Source organism: Trichosurus vulpecula, chromosome 5 (genome assembly GCF_011100635.1).
Source record: "Trichosurus vulpecula isolate mTriVul1 chromosome 5, mTriVul1.pri, whole genome shotgun sequence".
NCBI classification, from domain to species: Eukaryota; Metazoa; Chordata; class Mammalia; order Diprotodontia; family Phalangeridae; genus Trichosurus; species Trichosurus vulpecula.
In genome coordinates, this window is record NC_050577.1 from 182,312,953 (window position 1) to 182,323,670 (window position 10,718).

The following is a 10,718-nucleotide window of genomic DNA, read 5'->3' on the forward strand; positions in this document are numbered from 1 at the left end:
TTAAAGTGTCCAAGGTGTATTACAGAGAGAGCTGAGTAGCTTGGGTCTGATTCCTCACCTAGGTTGCTGGTGGAGGGGCATTGAGCCTGTAGTCTTTACTTAGAGACTCAATGATCACATGTCCAGTCCTTGCCCTTAGCATAAATGTCTCCTGTGACATACTGGCCAAGTGGTCACCTACCCTGCTTAATAATTTCATATGCTCTCAACTCCATCACCTCCCATGGGTCTCTAGACTATGTTTGGGAGAAATACTCTCTCCAATTGGCTTCTTCCTCATAGAAAAGTATAAAAAATGCAGATTGTCCCATAGGTCACCAGAGAGGTAACATATCTTTAGGCCTTTTTCCTCATATATAAAGTAGAAGAGTTGGCTTAGGTGATTTCTAGATTCTTTCCAATTCTAAAATAATGTAAACATTTAAAAAGCCATGCAGTTTGAGTCTATTCAAAATCTCAAGTGTCCCTTTCCACAAAGTGCACTCCAAAATTTCTACAGGTATCCCTAAACCATATGCAAGCCCCTCATAGGTCCAGACAAATTTCCTTTGAGTCCCTATGACTACTTCCCTCCTCCTCCCTTCATAGAGGTTTGGCCTTTTTTCTGTAAAATTGGAGGCAGCTAGGTGGTACAGTGGGTAGAGCACTGGACCAAGAGTGAGGAAGATCGGAGTTCAAATCCACCTTCAAACAGCTGTGATCACCCAATAAATAACGTCTGTCTGCTTTAGCTTCCTCATGTGTAAAATGGTGATAATGAAATTATTCCCAAGGTTGTCATGGGGATCAAATGAAATATTTGTAAAGTACTTTGTGAACCCTAAAGTGATACATAAGTGTTATTATTGTTAACTTACTTTCCTTGCCTTCTGGTGGCTTTGGCCATCTTTACAAGGCCCGTAGGGGTTACTCTGCTGGGCCATCATCCAAAGAGTTGAGAAATGATTACTTCCTTCCATTCACTCACCTCCAGGGTTTTTTTTTTGCCAGCTCACAGGGCTTTTTTTTTTTTCCTTCCCAGTATAGGGATAAGGGTAATACTCCACAAAAGTGCTCCTGGCTTCTTGTCATTCAAATGGACTAATTTTTGAACCATTAATTAGCTTTTAAATTATCTTTTAAAACTTTTGCCCAACAAACAGCCAGGCTCCCCTTCAAATTCAAATAAGGATCTCATTCACAGTTTCTAAAGAGAACACTGTGCATGACCAGGTCTTTTTAGTTAATTTAACCTCTTATTACCTGCCCTTGACTTTCTATGACTATGTTCAAGGCTTTCTTGGCTAGGGAATAAGTCAAAGACTAAGTTCCCTTAGAGCAGGGGATCTTAACCTTTTTTGTGTCATGGACAACTTTAGCAGTTTGGTGATGCCTATGGACTCAGAAAAATGTTTAGAAAATAACTAAGGTTAAATTTCAGTTAGAAGTTAGTGAAAATAAGGATGTAATTTTTTCCCCCACTCAAGGTCATGGACCCTCTGGAATCTATCCACAGATTCTTTGGACCCCAGACTAAGAACCCTTGCCTTGCAATGAACTGGAATTAACTTAAACTAACTTGTCTGCATTGGTAACACATAGGAAAAGAGGGTGAGGTTTATTTAGGGCATCTACTATAGCTCCTAGCCCTTGGCCACTGCCATGAAGAGAAGTTCAGACCATGGGAAATGTCCCTCAAAGTGAATATTTATTCCTAGGTCTCTACATTAAAATATTCAGTGCCTGTGGTCCTTAATAGACTTTCTCCTATATATTATGACCTCCTGAAAGGCCACTGCAGGATTAAGACTCTCATCCATTATGTTCTTGAGGGGTGTTCACCTGAGCACTTTGGAATTGCTGGGAGGGTTGAAATATCCATACTGAAAACTGCAAATAACAAGTAACAAATAAATAAAATGCTCTTTTTGGACTTTTTAAAAAAACTTTTTAGGTTAATTGGAAACTCTACTAGCTTTGGCCTTGTTATTTTCTTCTGTTCTTTTCTCTCTCCTTTTTTATATAGTTGAACTCAATATATATATACAATATATATATATATACTGTGTATATATATATATATATATATACATATATATATATATATACAGCTCTGGTTTTGTTGATTTCATAATGTATCACCTCAGATAGGTTTCCTCAAATAGTTCAACAACTATTCAATCAATGGTTTTTTTCAAGTGTCAGCATTTTCCAAACAGTAAAAAGGTCATGAAAAGAAACCATTCTTCGGCTCTCTCTCTGTACCAGGCCTTTTATACCCATGTGGCTTCCAGTTCTGGTAGGGTGCTGTAGCACATCAGCTGCCATGAATATGCCAGTGTAGTTCTGAATCACAAAACATAACAGACTCTCTCCATGGAAGATGAAACCAAAACATTTATTCCAACACCGAAAAGCCAAATCCATCATAATAATAAAGAAATCCATCATAGTAACCAAGAAGTCTATACACATTACCAATGCAGGGGCCTCCACTATCCCCAAGCCTTCTATCCCTTAGGGCCTTCCCACAAATGAAAACCCTTAAGCAAAATCACTCCCTCTCTCCCTCACCTCTTCTCTCTCTCCCTCTCTCCCTCCCTCCCTCCCAGCTCTGCCTGCTCTATCTCACTTCCTGCTCCACCCATTCAGTAAGCTCCTCCCACCACAGGCTCATGTGACTCAGGCTCATGTGACTCAGGCAGATCACATGGGCCTATTAATGAATGGGAAAGCTCTTCCCATTTCTATTAACAATACAGGTGCTAACAAATTACCAAAGGAGAATTCCCATGAGGACTTGTGAAATTTTCTGGTTTTTTGATGCCTAAGAGCTCCCTCTGGATCTGCTTCCTTTCTCTCACGCTTTTGGAGCCAGAATGGGAAAGGGATAGACGTGTTGTGGAAGTCTGGGGAGTCTCCTGGTTACTTACACAGCACAACTACTTACAACAAATTCTTAGCCATCAATAATGGATTCCCAACTACTGTACTATGACTGAGTATCTGTTGGGTTTGAGTGTGTTTTGTTTCTTTTTTTTGGAGTAAAGACTAAAACAAAAAAATGATTTATTTTCCTACTAAGAATAAAACTTAGTACTTCATATGCACAGAAAAAAATGAAATAGTTCTTTACCTGAGGTAAGACTACTGAAGTAGGTAGGATCTCTTGACCTGCAAGCCACTTTAACTAAGAGAGGTCTAAGTTCTGGCTATAGTAAGACTCTCCTGAAGTGAGAATTATAATTCTAACAAATGATTCATGAACCAGAGACACACTAAGAAAGGATGGATAACAAAGGTAATTAATCTAGTGTGCAAACCACTGAAATGTTAAGCATGAGGCCTATAGAGGCTCCAAGCTCCTTGCAAATCCCTTTAAAAGGACATACGTTCAAGGGGCTAGTCTATACAGACAGCACAGAGTGACCCTCCCACAAATGCTCTATGCTTTGCAACTGTGATGTGCTGGGTTAAAGGGAGGTGATTTAAACAGATTCTCCCTGCTAGATTTTACTTCTAGGAAACTGTCAGCACAGAACAGAGACAAAACGGGGCTCCAACCAGGAATCACCCAGCACAAAATGGAACAGAACAGGATTCCACTTTTGGGAACCAGATGGATAAAAACAGAAATAGTCCAAAACATAAATAGGAATAACTGTCTTTACTGACCTGTTACAAAAACAAACAGGGGAATTCAAACGACTCAGACAAGTCTGGAGCATGTAAGTAGCATTCTCCAGCCCCAAACTGAAATTTAAAAAGGAATATTCCTTCCTTTCATTTGATGCCAGGAGTGGGAGTGGAGGAGGCATTGATTGGTTCATTGCTTCTCTGCACTTGGTCTTTATGTTCAAATTCCCAGCCAATGTAACATATCTGTCCTGGGTGGGGGATGGGAGAACCCACAGTTTGTAAAATTTAGGGTACAAGTCAAAGAAGCTTTATATGCATGATAAGCAATAACAGGGAGAAGCACCAGCTGGATAACACAGAAATCAATGTGGGCTCTGATTACAAGAAAAGTGTCTTACTGGAATGAAATAAAGAAGAAAATTGAGGGCAGTTAGACATAACTACAAACCGTTTTCAGCTGACCTTTGAAGTGAGAAAGGGAAATATTTCTTTCAAGAAGAGCTTGCTCATGTTTGATTGACCAAAGGTAAATAGAACAGGGGAATTTCATTTCTCTCCCTGGTCAACCTTGTTGAGAGGTTGGGGTGGAAGTAAACCAGAGGCATTTTTTGCACTCTTAAGGAGACAAGTTCTAAAGAAGGAATCACTCCTGTCAACAAAAGGGGGATACAGAGTCTCTCTCTTTGACTTTCTACAAACGTAGGGAAGCTGGTGAGATCATTAAGAGAGAAAATGTAGAGAAAGGAGATCCTAGGACAAAGCCCACTGGTATACCCACAGTTAGAGGGAAGTATTTGGTCCTTGCAGAAAAGGAGACTGAGAAGGGTTGATCATAGGAAGAAAATCAAAAGAGAAGTGTCACAAAAACCTAGAGAGAAGAAAAGATCCTGAAAGAGAGGGTATTCAATAGAGTCAAATGCTGCAAAGAGGTCAAAGATGAGGACAGAAAATGCCATAACATTTGTTAATTAAGAGATTATTTCTAACTTTGGAGACAGCAGTTTCAGTTAAGTGATGTCAGAAACTAGAATGCTAGGGACTGAGAAATGAGTAAATGGATGCATTTGGTATAGACTACTTTTGCCCCCTGGGAATTTGTTTATGAAAGGGTGGGGAGATATATGACAATGAGAGTTTGATAGGGTCAAATGATTTTGTTTTTGTGTTTGTTTTTAAGAGTAGGAAAGACCTGAGAATGTTTGAAGGCTACAATGAAGAAGCCAATAGAGATTATTACTGAGTGAGCAAAAGAATCTACATGAAAAGAAAACACCATAGGACAATCAGGCTGAAGGTTGAAGTGGATAGTGGAGGAATTCAAGGCACTGGCAGGCAAATAATCTTATATCGATGTCTCTACAACAAAGTGATTCTGGGTTCTGGAAGAGAGCTTGTGATGATGCTGATTGCTGATGTAGGACCCTTGCTCCACATTTTTTTCTTATGTCTTAAACACTCATGCAAATGAGAAGGGAGCACCCAGACTTAAACTGGCAAGGCTGCTGAGGATACAATGAGAGAGAAAGAAATGATATAAAGTAGCCAAGCAGGTAGATTTTTTAAGATGGAGGAGAAACTGTAAGTCAATATAGCTATCAGGATGGGAAGAGTCAGTTCTGGCTCTACTATTACTTTTCCCTGCTAAAATTGTAGTGGCAAGGCTATGCTTCTGGACAAGAACTACATTATGAGGTAAACAGTGAGACTAGAGAGGTCACAGGTGAGTGGAGCAACCAAAAGCAAGGAAAAACAGCCCGAGGAGGATTCATGTGTGAATCCAGATTGCTGGTGGTTGCCCTTGGAGAAGAGCCAGAAGCCAGCCTAGTTTATGTGTTTCCTGAATTTCCCAGCCAACTTGCTGTGATATGAGGGGGAAAGCCAATGGAGTCGTTTGGAGCATGAGTGGGAAAAGCTTTGGGGATGTCTGCTAAATCAAACTTCTGGGGGCCTTGAAGCACCCAGTGGGAGTGGTTTCGTTGAAATATAGCTAAAGAAGGAGAAGGGTAGAGTGTTTCTAAGTGAATGGGGAGTTGTGTCAAGATTCTAATGAGATAAATTCACAGACTACCCCAGATCTGCACAACTTGGCAGTAGTTTGGGGCCAAAATTAAAATAGGCTAAACTTCTTTGGCTGCAGATAGGTTAGACTAGAGACAGACTGATGATGGTTGGTTGCTGTGGGTCACGTGACAAACAGGAACTTGTGTGGTGGCGACCCCACATTTTTGGCCTCCTGAAATCCTTCGGCTGCAAGCAGCCTGTGGGCTGTAGTTGTGTAGGCCTGAACCAGGCCAACCCACAGAGTAAAAATGAAAACAGCAAAAGCGGGAGAGCCAGAGGCTAGAGATAACAGATCTCCGATAACCACCTGGAATGACCCTTGGTGTTGTGTGGATTGCAAAATTGTGAGGAGATTGCCATTACCTGGGGCCTCATCAATGACAGGGGTCAGATAACTAGGCAGAGTGTCCATGAGTGGGTTAAATATGAAAGTCTTGTCCAGAATAATTATTTTTAAGTGTGAGGAATTTGGGGTTTTTTTTAATCAGCTTAGGACAAACTTTATAGAATTTGATAAAAAAGAAGCGCAAATCAAAAGAACTCTGAGGTTTTCTCACATATAATACAATCTGTAAAAAATGCCAAGATTTGATGTTGGATTGACTGCAGGAACATAAACACATTGATGTACTGTTGATGGAGCTGTGAGGTTGTCCCACTTATTCCTGATATGAGTTTGGAATTTCGCAAGAAAAGTGACTAATCTTCCCATATGCTTTGACCCCGCCATCCTATCATTATTGAGTATATACCACAAAGAGGCCAAAGACAAAAAACAAAGGTCAAATATACTGATAATAGTACAGAACGAGAAACAATATGGGTGCTCACTGATGTGGAATAATGGGGAGAAAACCCTATTATATACAAATGTGATGGAGTACAGTTGTGTAGTATAAAATAATAAATATGCGGAATCTAGAGAAAAATGGAAAGTTGTGTATGCATTGATGCAGAGCAAAATAAGCAGAAATAAGAAAATAATATGTACCTGACTATAACAATGTAAATGAAAAGATTCCTAAAAAGAAGTCAAATAGGCAGCTAGGTGGCTCAGTGCAGTCAGGAAGACCTAAGTTCCAATCTGGCCTCAGACACTTGACACTTACTAGTTGTGTGACCCTGGGCAAGTCACCTTCCCCTAATTGCCTCGTCAAAAAAACAAGTCAAACTCTAAATAAGTAAAAAAACTGATGGAGATCCTGAAGAAAATCAATCAGCCATCAGTTATTTATTAAGTAACGACCAGAAATAATGCTAAGAGCTAGGGATACAAATATAATGAAAATATTCTCTATTCACAAAGCTTATGTTGAGAGGTGGGAGATTATAAGTATAGAGAGATGTATATACAGAATAAGAAGAATAAATGTCGCCGAATATGTGGTGGTGTAAAAGGGTGGGTGCTAGGAGGTGATCAGGAAGTACAGAAGACGTTGCTTGAGCTGTGTCTTAGAGAGACAGACTCTTCTTTTTCCCTGATGAGGCAAAGGAGGGGAAGTAACGTATTCCAGCTATGGGGCAGCTGATGCAAAAGGATTGACTCCAGAGATGGAGTGTTATACGTGTGGAACATAGAGAAGACCAATTTAGCTGGATCCCAAAGTGTGGGAAGGGAAGTATTTTTTGATGAGGTTGGAAAGATAGATTGGGATCAAGACTTTGACAGTCAAAGTGAGGAGAGGCAGTAGGGAGCCACTGGAGTTTATTGAGTCATGGAGTGACAAGCTCAGATCTGTGCTTATGGAAAACCACTTCAGCAGCAGTGTGGTGGATGGATTGAAATGAGGAGACGCTTGAAGCAGGTAGATCAGTTAGGGAGCCATTGCGATGTGAGAGGTGATCAGATCCTGAACTAAGGTATGAGGAGAGAGAAGAGATTTGAGATATGAGAGGGAAGTAGAAGTGGAAAGATGTAGCAATTGATTGGATGTGTGAGGTGAGAGTGAGGAGTTGAGGATGGTACTAATGTAATATATCTTCCCTCTAGGAGTGGAGAGGTGGGGTACTACCTGGACAGACTATTGTGTACATTGACAGATGTAGTCATTGTATGGGAGGTTTTTGCTTGGTTATTTTTCTTTGACTTATGGGAAAATTCATTCTGGAAAGGAGAGGAAGTTTGAAATGACGGCAACATAACAGTTAAAGCATCAAAAAAATTAAGTACACATACACACACATACAAAAGACAAAACCAAAAGCCAAAGCTAATAGACTGCTTCATCCAGATTATACCAGCCCTGACAGCAATGTAAAGTTGGCTAAAATATTTGCATTTTCCTTGAGCTCAGATGATTCGGAACTCCTGGTTCTCATCCAGGGACATGGCTCTAGCTCAGCTACACCTCCGTTCTTGTTGCTAACATGAGCTAACCTGATACATCATGGTTTCTGGTCTCTGGTCCGTAAATGAGAATGGTTACAGTTCTGTAGTTTTTCCTTTTCTTCACCCACATCAAGGAGTCCTATTTCCACAAACAGAATTAGAGTTGTGAAGCTTGCCAAGTTTCTGTGGAAATGCAGATGCTGCTTGGTTCATTCTTTTCCTGCTACACTATATAAAAATAGGGACTTTTTAACAATTCAGAAGCTTGGAGGTTTGGCGCAAATTTCTGATTACTTAATGTGCAAGTGCCCACTATCATGATTTAGGAACCTGGCTTGTGATGTGGCAAAGCAGTGAGAGTGTGCCCACAACAACCTAGCCTTGCCCTTTCCTTCTCACTGCTTTCCCCCTCCCCATTCTATTTCTGAACATGATTTGTTGATGTTTGTTTTCCCAGCGGATTTATGTTGTCTATGAAGCCTGACACCACCATCTGTTCTAATTAATGACTTGTGAAACTTTCCTCTTGTAGCACAAAATTCATTACACGACAGACAATGCAGATGGGCATTTTGTTAGATATGAGCCAAGATTCTTCACACAGAACTTTCTTTAGACCAGCTGGGAACGAACGTGAATATGGTCCTTTCCACCTGGATCTCAAATCTCTTTTCTACTTACAGCCCTGAGGTATGAGACAATAGTGGGAATCATATCCAGGAACCATGCTGATCAAGGCTTCATGACATCATCTCTCAGGTGAGCCATATTCCATTTTTCTTTACTAATGTCTTTTGAGTGGAAGATCAAACCCTACTGATGCTCTTAGGTACCAATAAACTTCAGGGCTGTTTCTTAGAGTTTTTAAAGTTTAAAAACATTTTTAAAAAGCTGATAACAATGCTATCATACTAGAAGAGATTTTTTTTAACTTTTTCTTTATTTTTCTTGTCCCTCGCACCAATCATGGCTAATGTGGAAATATGTTTTGCATGACTTCATATATATAATGAGAATAATATTTCTTGCCTTCTCAGTGAGTAGAGAAGGAATGCAGGAAATGAGATAATTTTGAACTAAAAATAGATGTTAGAAGAGATTTTTAAAAGCATTAAAACCAACCAACCAGTCAATCAATCAATCAATCAATAAACAGTCATTAAGCACCTACTGTGTGCCTGGAATAGTGCAAACCGACAGGGATACAAAAGGAGGCAAAAGACCGGCCCTGCCATCAAGGAGATTACACTCTAATGGGGGAAACAATATACAAATAAATATGTACAGAGCTAGCTATATACAGGATGAATAGGAAGTAATGAACAGAGAGAAGTCATGAGCATTAAGAGGGGTTGGCGAAAGGCTTCAAATAAAAGGAAGGATTTTAGTTGGGACTTAAAGGAAATTAGCGAGAACAGTTAATGGAGTGGAAGAGGGAGAGCATTCCAGGTGTGGGGGACAGCCAGAGAAAATGATCCAAGTCAAGAAATGGAGTGTCTTGTTCATTGAACAGCTAGGAGGCTGGTGTCACTGGATTGAAGAGTACATGTCAGGGAGTAAGGTATAAGAAGACTGAAAAGGTAGGAGGGGGCTAGGTTATGACAGTCTGGAATGCCAAACAGAACATTTTGCATTTAATCTTTGAGTTGAAAGGGAGACACTGGAGTTTATTGAATAGAGGAGTTACATTGTTGGACCTGACAGGCTTTGGGTAAATTATTGACTTCAAATAGCAAAGTATAATTTTTTCTATTAATTTATTTATAAGTTTTAAAAACAGGGAACCCTTATTCAATTTGGAATTTTCTAGTTTACCACTTGAATTTGTAGACCTTTGTCTGAAGTGCACCTCCCATGATAGGTACATATGATTCCTTGCTTGAGGAAATACCTGCAACTCTTCTGTTGAGCTGCCCTTGGTCTATGGTCTACGGTCTATGAAAATGAGCTGTGAAATAGCTCAGTCCCTCTTTTCCATAGACCATATCTACTTTGAATTTCCAGGACAAAGTATAGCAATATGAAGGAAGGAGAACATTCTGCTCCCCTCCTCAGGAAGGAAACAAGGAAATGAGCTTTTGTTAAGCACCTACTATGCGCCAGGCATGGTGCTAAGTATTTTACAAATATTATCTCATTTGCTTTTCATAAAAACCCTGAGAGGTAGGTGTTATTATTACCTCCATTTTACAGTTGAGAAAACTGAGGTAAATCGAGGTTAAGTGATTTGCTCCGTAGTAAGGGTCTGAAGATGAATTTGAACTCAGGTCTTCCTGACTCCAGATCCAACAGTCTTTTCACCGCATTGCCTAGCTACCTCAGGAGTGGAAAATGGTGACTTTCAGGAGAAGAAGTACAGGATAAACCTGAGAGTAAAGTTCCTAGAACCCTGGCTTGCAGCCACCTTCTTGTTTCCTTTTTATTCCTTTTGTGAGCACAGGACAGAAACTAGAATTCCTGAGCATGGGCTTTCCCAGCCTAGGGCGTTAACTCATAAGTAATAGTGAACTACTCTGGTAAACAGAGGACTTTCTTGGCTGGTGAGCCAGAAATGAAAGTTTATCCCCAAGGACATATCTGACTATATATATCTATACCTGACATATCTGACTCTCCTTTTCCTGATTATGATTGAGGCAAAGTCTGCTATGAGCCTTCAGGTGGGAAAAGAAGCAGAAGCAGTGGCAACATGGGATAATACATGGCTGTG